Raw genomic sequence first — 23,234 nt, 5'->3', positions numbered from 1 at the left:
AATTGTTTCTACTGAAAATCATTTTTTTTGGGCAGCAAAGAAGATTACAGATTGCAGAAAAAGAATATCTATATAATGCAAATAAAAAGAAAAATAACAACCAGAACATCCCATATGCCTTATCCTCTCTTTTGTTTATTTTTTGTCCTTATTTGTGTACTCATCTGTCCTTGCACTATGTAGAGGGAGTGCCAGTCACAAGTTTTTACAACCACGTGGTCACACTGTAAAAATTATATTTAGTTATATAATCATATTCAAGAATCAATTCTACTGCAATACAGTTTAACAATTTCAGTCATTTCCCTCTAGCTACTTCAGTATACCAAAAACTGAAAAGAGATAATAATGCATAAGAATAACCTCCAGAATAATCTCTTGACTCTATGAAATCTCTCAGCCATTGAAAACTTATTTTGTTTCATTTATCTTCTCCCTTTTGGTCAAGAAGGGTTTCTTAACCCCATTATGCCAGGGTCAGGCTCATCCCTGGGAGTCATGTCCCATATGGAGGGGAGGACAGTGAGTTTACCTGCAGTGTTGGCTTAGAGAGAGAGGCTACATATGAGCAACAGTAGAGGTTCTCTGGGGGTGACTTTTTAGACATAATTATAAGTACTTTTAGCTTCTTTTTTGCAGGAATAAGTTTCATAGGGGCAAACCCCAAGATTGAGGGCTTAACCTATTAAATTGGTAGTTCCCAATGCTTGTGAGAATATCAGGAATTTCCCAGGTGGGGAAGTTTAATATTTTCACCATTTTCCCCAGTCCCTCAAGGAGACTTTGCAAGTACTTTTTTATTTTCTGCCCAGATTACTCTGGGATATATCAGGGCATCACACTGACCTGTACAAACCAATAACATCTCACTCCCTATTCAAGGTTCCATGTAATTATGGTATTTGAATAAACTAGTGTGTAACAGAAAACATAAATTTTGTGCCAAATAAACATCTCTTCCTTTGGTCACATACAGAAGTTGAAGTTTAAAATGCAGTCAGTATAGGGGTACTTCAGTGGTAGATTTCTTGCCTGCCATACTGGAGACCCGGGTTCAATTCCCAGCCCATACACTTTCCAACAAGTAAACAAACAAGCAAAACAAACAAACAAACAAAAATCCAACCAACCAACCAACCAAAAATTCAGCAGATAGTGCTGCAATAATGGGGTATTCATGTGGAAAAATAATGAAATGTGACCCTACCATGCAGCATACAAAAAAACCAAAAAAAACCCCCAACAAACCAATCAATATAATCCTTTAGCTTTTAGTGTGATTTATCTTATTGCTAACCAAATCAGCTTCATTCATATCTCTAATTGTAGTCTAATCTGTTTTTCACTTTTTTTTTAACAGTTACTGTATGGGGTAATGCTGACTTTCATAGCTGCAGAACTCCAGCTCTGAGTGTCAGATGTCACACAGATACTCAAAGTTCCAGGGAACGACCAGGTTATACACAAATAGCTCAACATCTGAGAGTTTAGAAATAAATGTTACAACTCAGAAATAGATGTGACAGCTGTAAGAGCTTACCATCTAGGAACCTTTACAATAAGCCTTCCCCTGATAATCTACACTTAGAAATTCAATTCTCAGAGTTTGTACATTATAGTTAGTCCATATTAGTATGAGACATTATAATATTTGTCTTTTTGTTTCTGGCTTATTTCATTCAACATACTGTCCTCAAGTTTAATTTACCTAGTTGCATGCTTCACAACTTCATTCCTTCTTGCAGCTACTGAATATTCCATTGCATATGTACACCACAGTTTAGCCCTTCTGTTCATCAGTCAATGTACCCTTTGCAAATCCTGAATACTGCCACATCCATCCATTGTAAATCCTGAATACTGCTGCCATATACACCAGCATGCAAATGTCCTCATGTCCCTGCTTTCAGTTCTTCCAAGTATATACCTAATAATGGGGTTGCAGGACCATATGGCAACCCTATACTTAGCCTCCTGTGGGACACCCACGCTGCCCTCCCGAGGGGATGCACCATTCTACTTCCCTACCAACAGTGAATAGTTACGTCTCTCTCTCTCTGTGAGTGTGTGTGTGTGTGTGTGTTTTGTGTGCACGGTCCAGGAATTGAACTCATGTCTCCAGCATGGAAGGTGAGCGTTCTTCCATTGAACCACCCGTGCACCCTCGTCTGTGTGTTTTTAAGGAACTTTCTAGTTACAGCTTCTTTCCTTCTTTGAATTTGACTTTCAGGGAAGATCCTTTTAATGGATACTTCCAGGATATTTTTCTTGACCCGAGTTTAGTACAATTAATTACAGAATACAAGAACTCTGTCTCTTTCTCTTTCTTTCCCTCCTACCCTCCTTCCTTCCTTCCTTCCTTCTTCCCTTCCTCACTCACTCCTTCCCCCTCCCACCCTTCCTTCTAGGAAGAGTCATTCAAGGACTAGATGGTAAATATTTTCGGCTTTGTGACAGGATCTCTGTCACGGCTATTCAAACTTGCCATTGGGGTCCAAAAGCAGCCATTGAGGAACTGCAAATAGGTATGGTTGTGCTCCAATAAAGCTTTATTTTCTAAAACAGTCAATGGGCCATATTTGGTTAGAGGGAACCAAACCCTCTTTGACCCCCTCTGATTCAGAAGGATTTGGAGAAACAGTGAGCTATTATAAAGAATCCAATAAAGGAAACCCATTAACCAATTGCAGGAAGAGCTTTTTTGCCCTTTTCAGGAAGCTTAAATTCATGAGCTCAGAGTTGATTGGCAGTAAGGGCCCAGCTCTGCCACCAGTTAGTTGAGTGAACTAGGGCAATTTTTTTTGACTCTCTCTCCCTTGGTTATGTAATCTATAATTGAGGGCTGCAGAGCCTTCCTTAAAGGGTTATTGTGAGGATTAAATCGGTCAATGTGTTCAAAGCACTTAGAACAGAGCCTGCCACATAATTTTTTGGAAGTGTTAGCTGGTATTATTAGTAATCAATAATGAACATAGAAAGTTAAAGAGCTGTGATTTAGAGCATCTTGGAACTTTATAAATGGAACCAAGGTTGGAAAAGTCATTTTTAGAATTAATATACAGGACCTGAAAAAATAAATTGATCAAGCAACACTAGGCCTGCTTACCTGTGGCAACAACTGGCTCAATCTGATCAGCAGTTGTCCCTTTCCCCTGGGGCACTTGTGTTCTGGTTCTGCACACTGCCACCTGGCCTACATGCTCATTGATCTAATCTGTCTGGCCTCTGTAAGAATTTGTGTTTCTAACCCTTGATCTGGAGAAATGAAAAATTAATTTTTGATAGTATTCAGTAGGCAAGGCCAGATTAAGAATTTTGGAGGTTTCAGGCATGGGAAATAATATTGGTGCTCATTTTCCATCCTACCTTCAACCTACCTTCATGTATTTAAAACTAAAAACAACAGCAAACCATTCAAAAGTGTTGGCCTGTCCAACAAATTTTTAATTTTTCCTCCCAAGGTGACTTTCTGGGAAATAGCAAATTTTGTTTAAAATGAATTTATGGGTGTTTTTGCTTTGCTGATGCCTAACTTTGTACTAGGTCTTCTCTGGGGGAACCAGGGTCACTTCTCTGGGGGAACCAGGTCACTGCCTGAAAACTGCAGCATTTCTTATTGTTCAGATGTCCTCGTGCTGTCTCTGCATCTGCAATCTGATGATCATCCTGGACCAAGCCTGTGTACTGTAGCTGGAGTCCTCTTCATCTCTTTCCTGTCTTCTTAGGTCCCAGGGCCTGTTCTGCAGCACTAGGGGCCAAACTCATGGCTTCGGAAGTAACCACAGGTCTCTTGGGCAGATGAGGCCTAGTCTCACAGGTTTCGCTATAAGCCCAGAGCTGAGCTGGGTCTGGGGTATATATGGCAGTCAGTAGTGACTCTGTTATATGAAGATCTTTAGAAACCTCTGGATTTGGGCCACACCTGGTGCTAGAGCCTTTAAGTGCAGCATCTTATCAAATTTTTCATTATTATTCCCATCCTACAGATGAGGACATTTGATGCTGATGAGCTCTCAGTAAGTGGTTGAGTTTGTCTTTGAACCTGGTCTGTGTGAGGAGTTTTGATGCTGTGTTTTGAAGATGGCACAGAGGCAGTCACTCTTGCCCCATGGAATCTGAGCATTTGATCCCAATGGTCAGAACGCAGTGGGGACTGCATATCCAGGAAGTAGGCTGCCCCTTCTGCCAGATCACAACAATGGTGTCAGAAACATAAGGAAGTGATAAGGAAGAGGACATTTGAGGGAAACAGGTCATATCTCTGGGTTCTTCTTTACTTCTTGGACCGCGATAAGGAAGAGGACATCTGAGGGAAACAGGTCAGATCTCTGGGTTCTTCTTTACTTCTTGGACCGCGATAAGGAAGAGGACATTTGAGGGAAACAGGTCAGATCTCTGGGTTCTTCTTTGCTTCTTTGTTCTTTAAATTCCACTGTGAGAAGGATTATCAGATAGGTGCTCTCTCTTTTGTTTTCAACCTAGATTCTTGTGGAAAGAATGAAAATACACAATACTTGCTGTTTTTTGTTTCAATATGAAACAGACACTCATAAAAATGTAAGCTACAGGGGGAGTAGATCCCAAGACCAAATCTGATAATGTTGTCAGCATTGTAAGTCTCTTTGGATTCCTTACTTTACCTGGAGGAATCCTCATGGAGTTTTCTAGAGTTGATTTTCCAGTTGTGATGGATATAGGCTGGGACCCCCCCAAATGAATGCTTCTTGATCAGAGGAAGGAAAACAAAAGAGGTAGATGAGTGAATTTGAGGAGTCCTCTCCTGGGCTCACATTGCAGACTCCCTGTGTGGTGGTTGTCTGTCCACCTATCTGTATTCTCACTGGGCTCAAAGTCAGGGATACTGTTTACTACTTAACCTCCATATCCCTTTCACTTAGCACAGTGCCTGGTATACCGTAGGTACCTGAGGATGTTTGATCGACAAACACATGTATAAATGGAGGGATAAGAAGCAGACAAAAAGGTCTATGGACCAGAAAGTATTTTGGGGTAGGGTGGGGCATACAAGGAGACAGCACTGGTGAAGAGTGGTCTCTGAAGTCAAATGGCTCAGGTTTTCATTCTGGTCCCACCTCCTCTGACTGCATAACTGTGAGCAAAGCATCCAATCACTCCAGACTTCTTGTCAAATGTTGATAAGATGGAGTTTGATGGTGTCTACCCTATGTGATTGTTAGGGGATTAAATGAGCTGATGTCCTTGTTGGGCAAGGTGTTCTACCCTATGAGACAATGTAGACTTTTTTTTTACATGGGCAGGCACCAGGAATCGAACCCGGGTCCTCGGGCTTGGCAGGCAAGCATTCTTACCTGCTGAGCCACCGTGGCCCGCCCGACAATCTAGACTTTTAAGTAAACTTGTGAAGGAAATATTGAGCTAGAAATCTTAGGAGAGTTTTATGGATGGAGTGGAGTCTAGAAAGTAGAGGATAAGGATATAGGGCTGGGGAAAGAGGTTGGAAATTGCTAGAAAAAACTGGAGATAGGAAATAAATGGAATTCCAATGAGATTGGTTGGTGGGTGGTGGTGAGGGAGTTGAATGGTTAGGTGTATTGTTTCCTGAGCATCTGAAATTACCCACAATGGGCCAAGGGACTTTTCCTCCACTTGGCTTAAGGGCTTTTGACTGGTTTTATGTTTATCACATTTATTTGTTTGTTCTTAAAGAAAATAGATCTTTCTTTTAGCCTTACAGGAAATTGTAAGGCTGAATTTTAATTTTATTATTAAAAATTTTTATATTAAAATATAGCTTTTGATATTAAATTTTAATATTAAAAATTTTTTATTTGTTCTGAGCCTGAGAGTCATTTTTAGTTCATCCCCATGAACCTTCCTGCGATAGACAAGAGAGATGAAGGGCATTCTCAACTTTATCTTTTATGACTAATATTCTAATATTACATACTTAACATTATATCCTATTATTTTTATTTCTAATTTAATTAATTTATTTGACTAAGCAATAAATTCACAAAATTTAAGGATCGAAGTGATATAAAAGCATGACCTGGCAATCCCACTTCTAGGTATATACCCAAAAGGCTTGAAAGCAAGGACCCAAACAGATATTGGCACACTGATGTTCATGATGGCATTGTTCACAATTGCCAAACGGTGGAAGCACCCCAAGTGTCCATCAACAAAAAAATGGATAGACACAATGTGGTCTCTCCATACAATACAGTATTAGTCACCTGTAAAAAGGGATGATGTTCTGATACATGTGACAACATGGATGAACCTCAATGCCATCAAGTTGAGTGAAATAAGCCAGACACAAAACAATGTTCTGTATTACCTGACTTATATGAATAAGTAAATTCATAGAGTCAGATAACAGAATATAAGTTGGCAGGTGTGGGGGTGGGGAATGAGGAGTTAATGTTTAATTGGTACAGAATTTATATTTGGGGCGATGGAAAATGTTTGGTGGCAGATGGGAAGGGGAGCACGTCATTGTGAATGTAAGTAGCATCACGAAATTGTAGACTTGGAAACTGTTAAAATAAGAGATTTTATGTTGCATATATGTTACTACAATAAAAATAATAACAACCCCCCCATAGAAATGTGTCACACAAAGAGTGAACCCTAAAGTAAGCTACAGACTATTTCATATTTATAAAATAATAAAATATAATTATTTTTATGATAATTATAAAAATATCAGTTTGTCAGTTGTAATAAAGGTACCACACTAATGCAAGATGTTAATCAGAGGGAAAACTGTGTGACTGTAGTGTCTGTGTGTGTAGGATGGGGGAAGGGGATATATGGCTACTCTGTACTTTCTGCATGAAGTTCTGAAAACTTACAACTGCTCTAATAAAAAAATTATAAAAATGATATGAAAGCTGTGCCTTGAATAATCTTGCTTTCCCTGGTTCCCATATAAGTAATCATTTTTACTGGATTTTTGTGGTTCTCTCCAGGATTTTTAAACACAAATTAAGCAAATACAAATATAGTCACATTTTAGGGAGCACCACTAAGTTTATTTTCCCAGTTCTCTAGGGAAGGTCCCTTGGGTTGTTTCTAATCTCTTGCTAATACAAACAGTTCTGCAGTGAATAGTACTGCACATATTCCAGGCCTACACTGCAGGTATGCCTATAGGGTAAGTCTCTGGAAGTAGGATTGCTGGACCAAGGGTCACATATTTGTAATTTTGATAGACATTGCCAAATGGACCTGCCTGGGGATTCTGGCATTTTGCCCTCTCTCAAGCAAAGTGTGTGCTTGCTTGTGTGCCTGCAGTCTCTCAACAGAATATATTGTCTCTTTTTTCCCAGTCTGAAAGGTGAGATAGATTTTCTCAGTGTAGCTTTAACTTGCATTTCTCCTATTATGACTAGATTTGAGCATCTTTCCATGTGATCAAGAGCCATTTATATTTCTCTCATTTTTTGAATTGCCTTTGTATGTCCTTTGCCTGTTTTTCTATTTTAAGCTTTTGGTTGTTTGAGTTCTAGAATGCCCAGGGCATTCCTTGTTCGACTATTTACTGATCAACTACAGTGCACCAGGCACTCTGGGAAGTCACTGAGACTAACCCGAGATGAAGAGGTCTCTGACTTTGCCTTCCAGAAGCTCACAAGTTGAGATGGGACTAGATACCTGAGTAGACACTTTCGAGATTGGCAGAGAGGTGAACAATCCAGACCAAAGAAACAGCGAGGCTCTTACTTCATTCGTTAGCTCTCTTCCATGTCCGTCATTCCCACCCCTCCTTCAATGCCAACCACTTAGTGAGTGCTAAATCCATGTTCCCTGAGAGCAGTAACTGAAGAAGAGTGTGGCGCAAGGGCCTTGCTGAGGTGTGAGAAGGTCGGGGGGCAGCGGCGTACGGCAAGGTCATCTTCATGGGTGGACTGTGACAGCATCCTGCTCTTTCTCAATTTGGCAGAGAATGTTCAAACCTATTTTGACAAATGCTGGCTTTCAAGGAGCTGACTCATCAAACTTGGTTCCAGTTCTTTTCTCTTTCCTGCTCATCCCTTTAGCTCAGTTAAACCTCTTCTATCACTGCCTTCAGCACCCATCTCTCTCTCTTTCTCTCTCTCTCTCTCTCTCTTTTCTGGTTTGCATTCCAGCCCCATCTCCCAGGCCAGTATACTAGAGGCAACCTTTATATTATTTGAGAGTTGTCTTACATACTCCTTAATTCTAGCTGCCCTCCCGCCACGCACACACAAAATGACAGATGCCCTACAATTGTATCTTGATGGCATTTTCTGAAGTATGCTCACAATCTCTGTGGAAAGCAGCTTCATAACATATTGTTGAGAACACACACTGTGGTCACATCTGATCCTTAGGATGCGACCTTGGACAACAGACTTGAGCTCTCTAAGCTTCAGTTTCTGTATATGTAAAAGGGAAAAAGTAGGCTCACCTACCCCATGGCACTTAGCACAGGAGCTGGCAAGCAGGACATAAGTGGAAAAAAAAAAAACAATGGACCTCATTAGTATGCAGGTGAAAGAGTCTCTCTTGCCATCTTCACTTGTACATGGTCACGTGGACTTTTCCAGCACGGAGGCTGACATCGGACTGGTGAATCTCAATAGAATACTCAACACACACAGGCCTACCACTGTTATCATATTACCCCAGTGGACTGGAAGATGTCAAGTTAATTTGAGATTATCTGTAAGACAAGTTGAGCTTTCCTTTCCTGTGTTTCTCCTCCCTATCCCTGCCTTGAGTGCTTGCCAAGCTTAAGGTGTTCTAAGGTAAATGTCAAGAAAACAAACTTTTGGAAATGGAGTAGAGGTGTGAGCTTCGGACACCCCAGTGGGATGCTTTGTGCACACAGCCACTCTTTCCCTCCCCTGTTTTCAGTTTGTTCTGTAAACAAGCAAGCTCCCCTCCTGGTGGGATAGAACTCTCCTGCCTTGGGTTTCTGCTGACTTCATCCTCTTTGATGTAGTGTGCCTCTCAAGCAGTGGCTGATAAAGACAAACCACCATTTGTTGTTGAAGGAAAAAAACAAAAAACAAATGAAAAGAAAAAAAATAATCCTGCTTTTTATCTTGGTGCCTCTCTCAGTGGCCAAAGATCTTATTGTAAAGAGGGACAACAAGTGGGGTTCTATCTTCCTCCCCTGCCAGGCAGCTATGTGAATATCAAAGCTCTCAGTGTCCCAGGAGAGGGGCAGCAGTGTGAGTGGAGACGAAATGGGGGACATTGGGTGCTCCCAGGGATTCAGGCTGCTGATGTAGGAGCTGTCTGGGCAGGGGGAGGGGGAGCTTGCAGTTTTAACATGGAAGGGGAGGTTCTATGGAGCCTGAAATTAAATTGAAACCCCTCTGTGGTATAGGGATCAAGATGGTCTTCTGAATGCTGGCTATTTATTGAAGATGTATGGAAGCAATGCATGACATCACAAGAGTAAAACCAGCTTTATCTGTGCATGTGCAATATGCCATGATCGGTGATCCATATGCACCACAACCCTACAGTACAGGCATTGCTATCCTCACTCTACCCTTGAAGAAACTGAGGCTTAAAGAGGTTAAGTGATTTGCCTAAGGTCATACAGAGGCAGGATTTAAATCCAGATCCTTCTGACACCAAAGACTGCTTTTAACGACGAAGCCACATGTACATATATGATAGATAGATAAATATCCATACGCAAAACAAACTAATTTTATCACAGTGACCAGAAATAAACATAGAGGAGATAAGAGGTAGTGAAGAGAGGACAGGTCTCGAGTCAAACTTAGATATAAATTTTATTTATTGTGTCCTTGGATAAATTACCTTAAATACAAGTTACAAAGATTTTCTGAGCTTCAGGCTTTCATCTGCAAAATGAGAATGCTGACAGCTACCTTCTAGGGTTGTTGTAAAGATGAAAGAAAATACATATATCACTTAGGATGTTTTTGGCCGTAAGTAACAAAAAAACTTACTCAACAGGTTTTAATAAGAAAACGTGTTCTCACACTTATCAAGAAGTCTCGAGAAAGGGCATTTCCAGGCTTGGTTAGTTCAGTGGCTCCACAATGCTATCAGAGACCTAGGAACTTTCCTTCTGTTTGTATCTCCATGTTGATTGACACCCTTGTCCTTAACCAAGTTGGCTGCCCTCATAATCACAGGATGACTGTCATACTAGTAGATGTCATACGTAGACTCAGAAAAAGGCTTCTTACTCTTTGTAAGAGCATGACACATTTATCAGAGTCTTTTCTTCTGTGCCACACCCCCAGCCCTGTCACACAACAAGATGCCTTCACATCTCTGGTCAAGTCACACCGCTATATCTAATCAATCACTGGCAATGGGGACTGTGATCACCATGTTGGGCTTAGATCAATTAGGTTTAATCTTGGGAAAACTTAGGATAAGGTCTCCCCTTCTGTGAGACATGGAGGGGAAAAGTAAATACTGGTTCAACAATGGAGCTCCTTTACCATTAAAGAAGGAAGATGACTACTGGTAGCTATTTTGAAATGTCCTACAGAATGTCAAGTGCCCAGCACAGAGCTTGGCATGCTGTGAGGGCTCCAGGAATGCCAGCTAGTTCCCTGCCTATCCATTTACATGAATGAAAGGAGGAAGCCTCTTTTCATTAGTTAAGTTTCCAATGATGGGTTGTTTCAAAAAGATACACCATGATTGCCTTTATGCAACTGAACAACTGAATGAAAAAAAGAGTTGTATCGGGGCAGTCCTGGAAGAGACATCTTTAGGAGAGGAGAGGAAAGGAGAGGAGAGGGATAGCAGAACATCCATTTATCCTATTAAAGATGACTTTCAGAAAATTGATCTTATGCAGATATAAAATTAGCATGTGTTAAAGAATTTATTTTACTGATAACATATGAGACAACCAGACAGATATAGCTGATTCAAAGGAAAAATAAAAAAACAGCACAGATTTAGAAGGAGTAAAGGAATGTTGAGATATGCAAATGGATACAAAATTGTTTTCTTCACAGCAGGGAAGGAAGTCAATTAAATCCCTACCAGACAGGACAGAAATTGTATATCTATTCTTTACTTACAATTTACTAGTCTTACAAAATAGCTCAAAGATAGTGAACAAGTCTAGAATCTCATAACCTGGAAGGGTATGCTATAGATCAGGCATAGTTTTCCATTGAAATCCCCAATTTTGTCTACAGTTTTCCTCCTTTCGATAAAAAAATAACTCCCAAAACCATTCTTGATCACAAAATAAGAATGGTCTCATAGTCACCTGATTATTTACATAGGTGCAACAAGAATTTTGTATTTGCCATGTGAGTGTTTTATTTGCTTTGCTGGAAGTTTTAATAAGGAATTTCAGATTGGACTTTTAAAAATGCCTTAGGCCAGGGAGCCAAGACAAACTTGCCCCCAGATTTGCGTGAATTAACTTGAACAAATTCCCCTCTTTCTGAGGTTCCAAATATCATAAGCTTCTTGGGCCTGCCAGGAAGTGACCGTCTGTTCTGGTTTGCTGCCTGCCGGAACGCAATATACCAGAAACAGAATGACTTTTAAAAAGGAGAATTTAATAAGCTGCTAGTTTACAGTTCTAAGGCCTAGAAAATGTCCCAACTAAAGCAAGTCTATAGAAATGTTCAGTCAAAGGCATCCAGGGAAAGATACCTTGGTTCAAGAAGGCTGATGAAGTTCAGGGTTTCTCTCTCAAGTGAGAAGGCACATAGCAAACACAGTCAGGGCTTCTCTCTCAGCTGGAAGGGCACATGGTGAACACGGCGTCATCTGCTAGCTTTCTCTCCTGGCTTCCTGTTTCATGAAGCTCCCTGGGAGGCGTTTTCCTTCTTCATCTCCAAAGGTCTCTGACTGGTGGACTCCTGCTTCATGGTGCTGCAGCGTTCTCGGCTCTCTCCGAATCTTCCATTCTCCAAAACGTTTCCTCTTTTATAGGACTCCAATAAACCAATCAAGACCCACCCAAATAGGTGGAGACATGTTGTCACCTAATCCAGTTCAACAACCACTCTTGACCAAAACACATCATCCAGGGAGATGATCTGATTACAGTTTCAAACATACAGTATTGAACAGGGATTATTCTACCTTCATAAAATGGGATTTTGACCAAAACATGGCTTTTCTAGGAGGCATACTTCCTTTCAAACCAGCACACCCTCTTCACTTACCTATACAGCTGAGAACACTGTAAGCCAGATATCATGTAAAAGAGGTACCAGGTCAGCTTTCCCAATAGGGCTTTGTGAGCACTGGCTCCGTAAAGTCAACCGAAGAATCTCAGAAATGTCTGGTTATATCTAATTAAATGAGCTTCATTCTCAAATACTATATTCCAGTTAAGGTCCTGGCTGAGTAACCAATATTTCCATTTATGTCCTAGTAAAAAAGGAGGACATAATTGAACCTATGCAAATAAATATATCCTATGAAAATAAGAACATTCAATGACTTTCAAATTATAGGGGTGACTAAGATAACATTTACAACTGTTTCATTTTAGTTTATAAAAAGAGAGTCTACTGTGATTGTTATAAGATATAGATAGCTTAAGAGGAAAAAGAAAGGACTTCCTTATGTATCCAGAAAACAAAACATTAAAACAGCAACAATATTCTTGCCCCCAATTATAATCATTCCAGTTCCTTCAGTTCCTTCAGTGATATGTAATTAATTCTTGTTCTACTGGATCTTAGGTTAGCAGCCTCATGAACCTGTCTGCTTTTCAACTAGAGTTCTGGAAATTCTGACTCAGTACTAGTTTGGTCTCAAAGTTGTTTAAGTGATGCCATCAGACCATCTGAAGGCTGTATTCAAAAGTACCGTGTAGTTCATTCCCACAGGGCTCAGAGACGGGCATTCTAGGTTGAAGAGGAGGCTCTCTGGTCTGCAACTGATGTTACACCTTTCAGAAAAGCCTCAGAGTAAATAAAAAAACTACTTGTAGGTGACAAAAGACTTGAAATGTTGTGGTTAACTTATTACTGATAATTTTCAGAAGTGAAAGCTCTGATAAGAATTCATTGCAATAATAATACAACTGACAAGGAGGTTTAGTTGCTTTTATGGCAGGTTAAATAAGATAATTTAATTAAAAAACAGTTTTAGATAAAAAAAATTTATAAACATAACAATTAACCCTATTTTCAAAGAAGACAGTGAATATTACATCTAATTTATAAAAACAGATGTGCATAATCGTTACAGAGGAAAAGAAAACTTGAAATGTAATATACATTAAACCTGAGAGAGAATATACCATGAATATACCAAGTAAGAACCTCCCAAGAACATATTAAGAATATCAATAAAGAGATTTCAGTAGGCCTGGAGTATGTCTTAAATAGCTGCATATTAAAACTCCATAGGTAAGTGATGTGAATTCCCAAGTAAAAACCACTGTAATACTAGATTCACATTAAAAAAGTAAAACTTGTGACAAAACTAACTTTTGAAAATGACTGAAATTATGGGACTGATAATTCTATACTGTTGTCTAATATAAGGCAAAGCATCAGGCTTCTGATAAAGAAAATCATATCATAAACTGTGATTGTACTGGCAAATCTATAGGAAATTCCCATAAAGCATGCAATTCCTGAAATAGTTATAATAACATCTTACCAATACCAATTTAACGTAGGAAAGACTAAGCTTCTCTTCTCATTTGACAACTCTCCCATACAATTCAGTAGTACCATGTCAAAAAACCTGAACATTTCTAGCATCTCTCTCTTCTTAATTTTTATTTTATTGTATAATATAATGTACATACAAAGCAAAGAAAGAAAAAAGCAGTCGTTTTCAAAGCACTCTTCAACAAGTAGTTACAGGACAGATCCCAGAGTTTGTTAGGGGCTGTGATACATTCCTCTCAGATTTTCCTTCTAGCTGCTCTAGAATATAGGAGGTTAGAAGGAATAAATGTATTTTATCATCACAATTGACTTTTTTCTTCTTTTTTGTGAGAAATATCCTATACAAATCAGCAATAAATTTCAAAGCCCAATGCAACAATTAGTTGCAGAACAGATTTAAGAGTTTGGTATGGGTCACAATTCTACAATTTTAGGTTTTTACTTCTAGCTACTCTAAGATACTGGAGACTAAAAGAAATATCAATATAATGATTCAGTATTCATCTCCACCATCATCTTTGATCGTTCTCTCACTCTTTAGGGATATTTGGACTATGCCCATTTAACTTTTTCATGTCGGAAAGGGCTGTCAATGACATGGGATAGGGAGATGGAACTATCTGATGTTCTGGAGAAGTTGGGCCCTCTTGGTTTCAGGGTTTATCTTGTCCAGGGACCCATCTGGAGATTGTAGGTTTCTGGAAAGTCACCCCAGTGCATGGAACCTCTGTAGAATCTTATGTATTGCCCTAGGTGTTCTTTTGGATTGGCTGGAAGGTTTTGGTTGGAGTTTGGCAAGTTATGATAGGTAGCAAGGTCTAACTGAAGTTTGCATAAGAGTCACCTCCAGAGTAGCCTCTCGACTCTATTTGAACTCTCTCAGCCACTGATACCTTATTTGTTAACACTGCTTTTCCCCTTTTTGGTCAGGATGGCATTATTGATCCCACAGTGCCAGGGCCAGACTCATCCCTGAGAGTCATCTCCCATGCTGCTAGGGAGACTTTCACCCGTGGATGTCCTGTCCCAAGTAGGGAAGAGAGCAATGATCTCATTTGCAGGGCTGGGCTTAGACAGTGTGAAACCACATCTGAGCAACAGCAGAGGCCCTCCAGAAGTAACTCTTAGGCACACTGATAGGTAGGCTAAGCTTCTCTGCTATAGCCATAAGCGTCACAAGAGCAAGCCTCAAGATAAAGGGCCTGGACTGTTTATTTGAGAGTCCCTAATGTTTGACACAGTGTTGGGGGTTTCCCTGGTGGTAAAGTTTGATAGTTACATACTTTTTCTCCCATCCTACAAGAGACTTTGCCAATACTTTTTTTTTTTTAGCATTTTTTTATTAATTAAAAAAAAAAGAAATTAACACAACATTTAGAAATCATTCCATTCTACATATGCAATCAGTATGCCAATACTTTTTGATTATCTGTCTAGCATCTCTATTTTTACAAGGTTAAGAAGCAAATCCTTGTGGTTATCCAGGGGCCCTGTGGGAAATTTCAAAACAGCTCTAAGTGTAAAAGATATCCTAAAAGTTTCATTTTATTTTATTTTACATTTAGGATTCGATTTTGGGAAGGCAAAAACCAAAAGTTGTCGGAAGATTTGAAAACTTAGTATAGGAATCAAATCCTGTGCCTGAGAAATAATATTTGGCTGCTCCTTTCAAAATGACAATAAAATATCTTAAAAATAAACATAGAAGTGATATGCCTGCAGAGAACCTTAGTTCCTTCTTAGGTGGGAAACGTCTGTTTTCTTAAAAAATTGAGGACATAACACAGTTAACATAAACCATAGCAGGTTGTTCTAGTAAAACACAGAATATTTGCTTTGGGCAGATTACAATGAAGGAAAAATAACCTTTCAGATTTTAGATGAAGGCTATAAACAGAATAAGACTATCAAAATTGAACAAACTTTGACACATTCCACAACTTTTTAGACTCATTATTAACATTTCCTACAATTCAAAAGAAATAAAATAGTCATAACAATGAATCAATTTGGTTATGTACAAAATTCTATCTTTTATAACCTTAAACCTTATTAAGTAGAAATAATGCTAGCTTATTTGATCATTAAACCTGTAATAGTTTAGAAAGTACCCATCCAAGTAGAATAAAAATATAAGCTTAATTTATAATTAATGCTGATAAATCAAAGAAGCCATAGCTTTTTTTTATTAAACCAAAATTATTGAACTGGTCTTATTTGCCAGAAATTTACCTAAATTATGTGAATGAATTCTTAAACCATTTCTGAACTGATATCTAAAACAATACTTTTAAAATATAGCACATGGAAAGTCTTAGAAGTTCAATTTCCTTATTTTCTGAGGATTTTAGGAATTTTCTATTACTGAAAGTACTTAATTATCTCTATAAATCAATCATAATAGAGCTCCTTTAATGTAAGGGATTTTATAATTCAATTTGTTAATATCAACAGGAGGTAGGAAAATATTATACTCTCACACAATGCTACTCATAGACCTTTCTGAATTATAGATAAATAGCCAAGCAGAAACAGATGGAGGGAGATTGCAGCTTCAATTCTAGATTTTCAGCCATGAGTCAAAAATAAGCATAGAATTATAAAATTCACTGGTCCATATCAAATAAGTAAATCCTTATTTGATTTGCATTCAAAATAGACAAACAAATAGAAAAGACTAACAAATCACATTATCTGTCATCTCACACCCAGCAGAAATAAGATTTCTATAAACTATTAATCCATTTTCAGAGTTCACCAAATGATCCAACTATAGAACCAAATTCCCAATCAAAAAGTCTATAAACCAGATTCTCTGTTGCCTTCCACCTTACAGAGAATACATATTTTTTAAAACATTAATCCAGTTATGCAGATCATCAAATGGTGAGAACCTTAAATTCCAATGGGGAATAGCTTATTTGCCACAAAAAAATCAAAACCAAACCAAAACCAAAACTAGTTGTGAGCAAAAATAAAATTAGGAAAGCAGAGTCAGCAAAGTACTATTGCCACTTGGATTCTCTGACCCCTGGGAATTAAGAAAAGATGTCCTTGGTCTTAAACCATCCATGTGGGTCATACCTCTGAAGATGAAGTTTCCCTGACTTTGGCCAGTAAATATAATGGGCATCTTGGAGGGACCACTGAAAGTGTTAAAAAAAAAAAACTTCAGAAAAAGTTAAAATGATGGCTTCTACAGATATAAGAATGAACACAAGTTAAAGAATTTATTTTGTTCATATGGTATGAGAGAACCTGGCATATGTTATAACCGGTTCAAAGGAAAAATCAAAACAGCACAGATGAATAACAATGAAAATAATTAAACATCTAGGAATAAATTTAACAAAGGATGTAAAGGATTGTACATGGAAAACTAAAACATTGCAAGAAGAAGCCAAAGACCTAAATAAATGGGAGGAAATTTTATGTTCATAGGTTGGAAGACTAACCATTGTTAAGATGACAACTTTATCCAAGGCAATCTACAGATTCAAGACAATCCCAACAAAAATTCTGACAGCCTTCTTTGCAGAAATGGAAAAGCCAGTCATCAAATTTACATGGAAGGATAAGGGACATCAAATGGCCAAAGCCATCTTGACAAAGAAGGATGAAGCTGTAGAACTCACACTTCCCAATTTTTAAACATTACAAGTCTATAGTAATCAAAACAGCATAGCACTGAAGGAAGGACAGAAACATAGACCAAAGGAAATGAATTGAGAGTCCAGAAATAAACCCTCACGTCAATGGCCAATTGATTTTTGATAAAAGTGTTAAGTTCACTCATTTGGCTTTCCTAGGTTACTCAAAGCAAATACCATGAAATGGGTCACTTAAACAATAGGAATTTGTTTGCTTACAATTTTGAGGCTGGGAAAATGTCCAAATCAAGGCATTATCAAGGTAATGCTTTCTTTCTGAAGACTGGCTGCTGTTGATCCTTGGCTCCTCTGTCACATGGCAAGGCATGTATGGTGGCATCTGCTGGTCTCTCCCTTCTCTTCTCGGTTTCACTGATCTCTACTTCTTGCTTCCATTTTTCCCCCTTCTCTGTCTGAATTTCATTCTCTTATAAAGGGGGCCAGTATTAGGACCTATCCTGACTGAGGTGGAATACATCTTAACTGAAGTAACCACATTAAAAAGTCCTACTTAAAATGGGTTTACACCCACAAGAATGGATTAGATTTAAGAATGAGTTTTTCTGGAATATACACAGCTTCAAAATATGACATCATTTAATTGGGAAAAAATAGTCTTTTTAGCAATTGGTGCTGGGAAAACTGGATATTCAGACCCAAAAGAATAAAGCTGGATCCCTACTTCACAGCATGTCATTTTTCTTTTTTGTTGGTGATCTGATCTCACATTTCTGGAGAGGAAACACAGGAGGGACAAATTCATTCGAGTTTGCCTGTCAATGTTTAGCCTGGTTTCTCTCAGACTTCATCTCTTTTGGGACCTGGTGTGTACTGTTTTGGATCTAGCTGACCCATCATGTAGGTCCCATGGCACCTCTGCCTCTTAGGAACTCTACACTCTTCTCAGTAGCTCTGCCAGCACATCTCACGTCTCCTTTCTTTCTAAATTGCTCCCATTTATTAAGTGCTGGCTGTATGTCATTTAATGCATTATTTCATCCTATCCTCAGAGTAACCCCCTGGGGTAGCTACCGAAAGAATTGCCCCATTTACAGTACAGAAAACAAAGTTGAAGGAGGGTAAGTGACTGCACAAAGTCACACGGCTAGGTTGAAAAACCAGGATTTGAACCCAGTTTAACTGACTGCAAAGTCAGTATAGCCAACTGCTTATTGATCCTCCCCGGGGAGAAACATCTGTTATGAGATTATAGGAAAAGAATGCTGAAATAAATATAACTTGTCGGCTGTGAAATATTAATAAAGGTTATGGTGCTGGTGAGGGTGATCTGGACTGAGGGACTCAGGTTGGTGTAAATTATGATGAGTTATTGGCATTCCCACTGTATCTTTCTTTTCTTTGTTGTGCTCTCTTTCACAGACTTCTGGAAAAGGCTGATACTATTCTGGGGACTTGTTGGGCTCTCTGAAGGCAAGAGTTTATATGATTTCCTGGGGATCATACTTTTCACAAATTCTAGAAGGGCTGCTCTTGGGTTAAATTTAGAAAAGCATGGAGTTTTTCTTCGGGATCCCCCATCTCCCATTTTTGTTACTTTTCCTATTTTTAAACCATCCCAGAATCCCTGTACCAATCTCAGGAACTTGTGGCCTTGTTCTCTGCTATTAGGAAGAAAATTGATCACATAAAACCATTCACTTGACTTAATGAGTTGTTCTTGTGAGCGTAAAAGAGCACTTCAAGGGAAAAGCAACGCTTAACTTAAAGCATTATTTTAATGATGAAGGGATTTTAGACATTAGAGGTAGAGATGTTTGGAGGTTGGTGGGCCCTCCTGTGGTCTAATCTCTTACTTCTGTCTCCCAACAAGACAGTGCCCTCTCAACACAGGGCCTTTGCCCAGGGCTTGGCCTCCCACCTCAATCCTGTGCCAAGTTAACTTCTACTCATCCTTCAGCTCTCAACTAAAGCATCACTTCCTCAAGGAAGCTCTTGTCGACCTGACTCAATCGTATTTCCCTAATATAAGCTGTCAATGAACCATGGACCACTCCTTCTTAGTGCTTGTCACAGCTTCAATTTTTCATCCATCTGTGGGGTTGTTTGATTGCTGATCATCTCCCGCACTGAATACCAAGTTCCAGGAGGGGTGCCGCAGATGACACCTTACCTGGCACATGGTGGGCCCCCAATGCTAGTTGTTGAATGAATGGACCAGGGACTTTGGATGACTTTAGACATTTCTTTTTCCACCCCTTCTACCTCCATTACCATACTGGAGGCCCAGGACATACATCATTATCTTTCTATAGAAAGTGGTAATTATAGATCATAGCAGAGCCACGCATAAGAAGTTAAGTAGTTCCTTTTCTCTTATTCTGTCATTGTACTCCTTTCTCAATGTTCTATCTACACTGTGTCAATGAGCTGTGTACGCATGTGCTTCCCTGGTGTGGAATCCCTGCTGAGGGGTCCTCACCACAACTCTCCTTGGGGTTCACTCTGAATAACACAAGCACAGTGATGGGGTGACCAAACTTGTAGAACCAGGCTTGCTGTCCGAGGCTCATAGCACAAGGACATATCATCCTCAGAAACTGATTAGCATTTCTTGGATCGTTGAGCTAGGACTCACTATCTCCCCAAGCAAAGATTAACCATGACAGTTTCTGTTTGTTTATTTATTTATTTGTTTTATTTTATTTATTAAACATACCAACATACAAAGTGGCTCAGCAGGCACAGTTCTTGCCTGCCATGCCAGAGACCCGGGTTTGACTCCCGGTGCCTGCCCATGCCAAAAAAAAACTCAGTTGACCATAGATCTGAGCGTCTATTTCTGAACTCTCAATTCAATTCCACTGATCAAAATGTCTATCTTTGTGACAGTTTCTGTTTTTACAGCAAAAAAAAGAGTTGTCCTTTTACAAAAGCCTCTGCCATTCTTCACCCCGCCGCAGGCCAGGATGGTCACCAGTGGTCATAACTGGGTCTCACCCACCACAGGAGCATCTTTTAAAAGCTGAAAGACCGCCTTTTGGCCTCAGACCAAATATGGAGTGGAAATGGCCTAACTTCTTGGTAGTTTCTCTGTTTCGTTGACAGCAGCCTTGCTTGTGAAGGCATTTGGTATGAGGGATTTCTTGTACTCAAGTCCTGGGAAAATATTTCTCTGTTGCTTTTGTGGAAAAAAGAAATAAACACATGCACCCATGCCCAACTGACTTTTCACAAGAATTCCAAGTTGACTCGGTGAGAAAAGTATAGTCTCTTCAACAAGTGGTATTGGGAAAACTAGATATCCTCATGCAAATGAATGAGAGTGGACTCTTACCTCATACCATTAACTAAAAATGGGTCAATGACTTAAATTCAAGAGCTATAACTATAAGGCACTTAGAAACAACATAGCAGAATATCTTCAATATTTTGTATGAGGCAATGAATTCTTAGATTTTATACCAAAACCATGAGCATTAAAAGAAAAAAATAGACAATTTAGACTTCATCAATAAAATTTTTGGGCATCAAAGGATATTATCAAGAAAGCGAAAAAATGACTGATAGACTAGGCGAACATATTCAACAACTGTGTATCTAATAAGGGTTTAATATCCAGGTTATATGAAAAAAAATTCCTATAAATAAACAACAAAAAGACAAACAAGGCAATTAACCTATGTGCCAGGCTTGAATAGACATTTCTGCAAAGAAGATATAAGCACATGAAGAGATACTAAACATCATTAGTCAATAGGGACATTAAAATCAAAACCACAGTTAGATGCATTTCATACTCCCTAGGATAGCTGTTATTTAAAAAATGGAAACTAAGTATTGGCAAGAATACAGAGAAATAGAAATCCTTGTAGGCATTGTTGTTGGGAATGTAAAATAATGCAGCCACTGCGGAAAAAGAGTTGGGTGGTTTCTTAGAAAGTTAAATACACAATTGTCATGTCATCTGGCAGTCCCACTGTGGTGGCTTGGAGCTATGTACCCCAGAAAAAACATGTTCTTAAATTTAATACATTCCTGTGGGTGTGAACGCTTGTAAATTGATGAGATTACTTCAGTTAAGGTGTGAGCCATCTGATTTAGGATGGTCTTAATCTTATTAATAAAGACCTTAGAAGGAAGATAGCAGAGAAAGAGAGAGACAGAATCACAGGGAGCAGCCAGAAGCTGAAAGTCAAAGGACTAAGAAGAGAAAGGAAAAGCCAGGAGAGGCTGGTGTGTGCATTGCCATGTGACAGGAAAGTCCAGGACCAAGGAAAGCCGGTAGCCAGCCGCAGTACACCCCAGTCTTCGGGAAGAAAGCACTGGCTTGATGATGCCTTGATTCTGGACTTCTCCCAGCCTCCATGAGCTGATAAATTCCCATTGTTTCAGCCAATCCATTTCATGGTATTTGCTTTGGCAGCCAGGAAACTAAAATCCCCATTTCTAGACATATACCCAGGAGAAGTAAAAGTGTAGACTCAAATAGATTTTACATTTGTACACTAATGTTCTTTAGCATTATTCACAATGGTTAAAAGGAGGGAGGGAATAACCAAAGTGCACATTCATCCATAAAAAGAAATGAAGCTCTGATGCACGTTCCAACATGAGTGAATTTGGAAAACGTCATACTGAATGAAATAAGCTAGACACAAAAAGACAAATATTGTATGGTCTCACTTATATGAAATATCTAAAATATGCAAAATCATAGAGACAGAAAACAGATTAAAGTTTGAATCAGGGGTTGGGGTGGGAGATATTGTACTAACTGCTTAATTGGTACAACATTTCTGTTTTGAGTTGTTGAAAAATTTTGGTAATGAATGATGGTAATGGGAACCCAACTATGTGAATACAATTAACTCCACTAAATTATATACTTGAAAGTGGTTAAAATGGGAAATTTAATGTGGCATATGTGTAATATATTAACAAAACATGCTGAATGAAATAAGCAAGGAAATAAGCAAAAATATTGTGTGTTTCCCTGTTTTGGTTTGCTAAAGCTGCTGGAATGCAGTATACCAGAAATTGGTTGGTTTATACAAAGGGGATTTATTAGGTCACAAATATATAGTTCTAAGGTATGAAAATGTCCACATGAAGCTTCAAGATACCTTCCCTGAGGAAAGGCTCCTGGCACTATGGATTCCTCTGTCACAAGGGAGGGCACATGGCAGTGTTTGCTGGCCCTTCTCTTCTGGATTCCGGTTTCAAAATGGCTCTCTCAGCTCCTGTGGGTCCTTCTTGCTTCTCCTGGAGTGTTTTATTTCTTTGAGCTCTGTCTCAAATGCCTCTGCCTTTTATCCCCCTTGTGTTTAGCAAGGGGATTAAAACACACCTTGAATGGGCTGGGTCACATCTCCAAGCAAGCAACCTAAGTAAAGGGTCCCACCCGCAATAGATCTGCACCCATGGGGATGGATGAAAAGAAATAGGTTTTTCTGGGGGTGTATAACAGAAATATCTAGAATAAGTAAATTTATAGAGGCAAAAAGTAGATCAGAGATTACCAGCAGCTGGGTGGAGAGGGATGGGAAGTTATTGCTTAATGGGTAACGAATTTCTGTTTTGGATGATGAAAATGTTTTGTTTATGGATGGCAGTGATGGAATTAAACAGTAAGTGGAATTAAAGTCATTGAATTGTATACTTAAAATAGTTTAAATGGCCAAATTTATGTTTATACATATGTTACCACAATAAAAGATTTTTAAATCAGTTTATTGCTCTGTCACATGTAAATACACAGGCCATCTCAACTACAGCTTGATGTAAGCAAAATCTGGGATCTTGAACAAACATTTCAGTAATGCAGTGGGTGATGAAAGCCCTAGTGTGGCTACTGAAATGACTCTTACGGCTTTAAAAAAAAAATGCAATGCCAGATGTGTAAGAGGCATCTTTCATTGCACAATGTACCGACCGGGAGGGCTGCATATCAGCTAAAAATATTGCCACAGAAGTGCTTCCTCCTAAAGCGGAAAAAGCTCAAAGGTGA

The sequence above is a fragment of the Tamandua tetradactyla genome, chromosome 7 (assembly GCF_023851605.1).
Source record: "Tamandua tetradactyla isolate mTamTet1 chromosome 7, mTamTet1.pri, whole genome shotgun sequence".
Lineage (NCBI taxonomy): Eukaryota > Metazoa > Chordata > Mammalia > Pilosa > Myrmecophagidae > Tamandua > Tamandua tetradactyla.
The sequence above is the reverse complement of the archived record's forward strand: the minus strand, read 5'-3'. Positions refer to the sequence as shown.